At 33.8% G+C, this 3844-nt stretch overlaps 1 long non-coding RNA gene across 1 annotated transcript; it reads right to left on the reverse strand.

Moving 5' to 3' along the window:
• Positions 1-532: 532 nt before the first annotated feature.
• Positions 533-3478, reverse strand: LOC110272651 (uncharacterized). Its single transcript, XR_002363872.2, has 4 exons — positions 3332-3478; positions 3186-3239; positions 2952-3108; positions 533-810 (listed from the first exon to the last, which is right to left on the reverse strand). It is a non-coding gene; the product is annotated as an uncharacterized LOC110272651 (long non-coding RNA).
• Positions 3479-3844: the final 366 nt, after the last annotated feature.

A 3844-nucleotide genomic window follows, 5' to 3' on the forward strand; every position in this document is an offset into this window, starting at 1 on the left:
ATCAATTTGTTTTGATAAAAATCCAACCACATAGTATGAACTGCTATAGTATGATGAAAAACTTATGCTCAGGCAGCTCAATGGTTCTATAAGGCATCCGAATACGTAATTTATTGAACACTTTTTTATCTTAATATTTAATAAATTAATATACAAAATATTATTTAACATACAAAATAAGTAACTTAAGTCATCATCTAGGACAATAAATATAATAGTGTAAATATTTATTTATTTATTTATTAGTAGTGAAAAATATGTAAATAGTATAAATTGATATTTTTTAGTATAAAAGTTGTAACACCCTACCATACTTAGTATTATGCTTAAGTCATAAGATTGAGATAGTAAGGTATTACGACCTCTAAGAATAGTAATATATATAGAGTTATTTAACTAGGAGCCTTGAAAAACGGGTAAAACAAAATCGCAAAATAAAAAGCGCAACGCTCAGGAAAGGATTACTTACGTGCTAAGAAACCTAATAGGAACATGATAAAACAATAAACGAAAGGATAAAGAAAAGTCAAGGAACAGCATAACTAGCCCCTGACTCAGCCTGCGAAGCTAAGGCTGGCCGGAGGAAACATATATACATATAAACATACATAAGTGTCCCCAAAATATACCAAAATATCAAAGTAAACTCCTATCTCTTCCTCAACCTCTAAGAGGAGCAACGTACATAAGTTACTTGGAGAGTAAGCTACACATATATATACATATATACAAATAGAAACCAAAATACACCCAATGACTACTTCGCTTTCCAGGATCCAAACGCCTAGCGAGGAGTCTCTCGACCTGCATCTGAAAAACAACAATACAATATGGAATGAGAACCAGAGGTTCTCAGCATGGTAAAAGTGCCACGCGTATAATAAATAAGGTCCTGAGAATGCCATAGGCAATCCTAGAACTCCGTTATATAATTATCCAACTTAATTACTAATTAGAAGCTATAAATAGGGGTAGGTATTCTAAATCTACCTAACTTACTCAATTTCAATCCTAATCTAACACCAAACCATTTCTCCATTTTCTCCATCCCTTCATCATCCACAATGCAATAGAAACAAGCAACCAAACAGGGTCACACACAAGTAATGAGCAGATAGTACAAATAACAAGTATAACAGATAGCTGGTGATATATATCAATTAGGAAAACCCAGGAAATGCATAGCAATCAAAACAAACAAATGCATATGATGCATGTCTGTCCTATGGCTGACGGGGCCCATTTGTCGATTATCTAGCCAACCCGACAAGTCCGAAAACCTTAGACTGTTCCCCCGTCGTGCATCCCCAAGAGTCTATGCATAGAGTTCACATTCAATCATCATATAAATCACTCAATGGGGGTTATCCATACCCGGAAATTTATACGTGCCCAGTCACCCTTACGACGTAGGGTTAACAGAGTATCGAGAATCAACCTGGAACACGTGGTGGCGAGCCACGATTTTTACTCAGAAAAATTTGTATCTCAGATATCATCATTCATAAGCCATTTCATAGTCACAATCATTATTTAATCATTCATCAAGCCATGGCATGTTAACTCCTTTATTAACAACCTTTCTTCCACATTTTTCATCATCATTCCCTTATAATTCATCTTGATTACCCTTTCCGGATCCTGACCAAACTATTTATCAAACTCTTCTCAACCTTCTTAATATCGAATAATATTAAAATCAACCCAACTCTAACATTAACTCAATCATATCACACGAAGATTAAACTTTAACTTCTCGAACCCATGACTATCAATAAGACATCCTCAACACTCTATTTTCTTTTCTTTTTTAATATAACAAATAAACTCAGAATTGTGCAAACTTTATGTCCAGGCATTTGTCTTGAAATAAGCTTTCTAACAAATTAAAGATCATAATTTTATGATTTCTCTAGCCTCAGGAATAAAGGAAAAACCGTGACTGCTCTGCAGTGCATAAAACCAGAAAAACAGCAGCAGCATGTGATATTCAAAATTCAATATAAAATCCAAGTTAAATTCAATTACTTTAAAAATTAATGTAGTTAAACTTTACTCATCCAGGTTTCTTTCTCAATTGGTTTTGAGTTAATACCATTTTTAATGAAGAAGTTACATTACCTGAAAGTTAAGTAAAAATGAGTCAAAATCTGTTTTTAAAACCAACAAGCTTAGTATCTTTCAATTTGAATAACTTTTATTACAAAACTCCAATTAAGTTAAATTTTGATTTGGGAACTCCTAGCTCATCCAGAAACAAGTGTGTCTTAGTTGTAACCCAATTTCTATTCAATTCTAAGAGTTACAAGTATTGGAAGTGGATGCATAGCTTGCTGAAATCTGTTTCTTTTCAGCTTTGACCACCAATATTCAAAAATTCACAACTCCCAATCCTTAACTCTTAAAATTCTGAAGTTTTAGAGCAATAAAGCAAGTTGATCAAATTTTATAAAAAAATTAGTTTCGCTCCAAAACTCAACTCGTAGAAGTCGCAGCAAGACAAACAAGTTGCTAACCTGTTTGACCTTTTCTACTGCAGGACAGATTTAACAACCTAACTTTAAAAATTTGCCATAAATTGTATATTTAACAAAAAGATTCCAAATTTTTCAGTTTAGTTCCTTATATTCCCAAGTTTAGCCCAAACTTGGTCTCATACAATTCCGATCATTACATAATTAGTTACAGCATATGCAATACCACCACAACACAACTCTACATCCTTATTAACAAACACCAATCCTAATCCATCATAAATAAATACAAGAGCACACCATTAATAACTTTCACACCTCATAATTCCAATATATAAATCTACCAATAAATCTATTCCAACAACATTACAAAGGCTAATCATTAAATACAACAAACAATTCAACTTATCCTATGGTTCCTCTAACCTAAGTTTTCACAACATCGTAAATATTAAACGTGCGAAACTTAAACCATACCTTGGCCGATCACTTAATTCACCCAAGGCAGTCTCTAAACACAAAATCACAGCCCCTCCAAGCTCAATCAAACAGTTCCAAAGCAAGCCTTGTCACCAACAAAACTCCAAGTAATCCAAATTCAAGTCCAATGCATAAACACCCTCTTAAACTACACCTAATACACATATATATGTTCCAATTCAGTTTTCTATTACCAAAAATAAGATTGAGTTAGGGTTAGGGTGTTCTTACCATACCCATATGCTCAATAGCTTGAGCCCACAAGTTTTGGAAGCTAACTTGAACCTAGAACATAGAAATTGGACAAGATTCACCATAAGTTTCCAAGTTTACCAAAAAAAGAGGGATAGGGATTCTGAACTTAATAGGAGGCTTACCAGTGAAATTGTTCAGATAGAAAGGTGGAGCTCAACGCGCTGAGCGCGTGGCCGTGAACGGTGCGGTAATCGGAGCCCGGACGGAGGAGTTATGGTGGATCAAAGGGTTAGGGTTTGAGAGCTTCTCTCCCTTTCCTCCAATTCTGTTTTGGCATTGCAGCAACTAATGAGAAAGAAGAAGGCTGCTGTTTCCTTTATATTATGAGTCCGGTTGGAACCATGGGCTCAGTTTGGGTCCCGGTTCAACCAGTTCGGCCCCTCCGGTTAGATTTTGAGCCAAATTTTTGAAATTGATATCAAAATTTTCATTTTGACGAGCTCTATCCTATTTTAATATTAGTTTTGCATTTTTAGCTTTCTTAATTAAAATGCAATTTATTAACTAATTAATTACTGATTTTAGCCGAGTTTACAAAAGCAATAATAAAAATTATTAATTAAGTTAATTATCTAATTAAAAAATTATGAAAATTTGTTTAAATAATAATAACAAATAAGATCACTATTTTTACA

This window comes from Arachis duranensis, chromosome 6, assembly GCF_000817695.3.
Source record: "Arachis duranensis cultivar V14167 chromosome 6, aradu.V14167.gnm2.J7QH, whole genome shotgun sequence".
In the NCBI taxonomy this organism is placed as follows: domain Eukaryota; kingdom Viridiplantae; phylum Streptophyta; class Magnoliopsida; order Fabales; family Fabaceae; genus Arachis; species Arachis duranensis.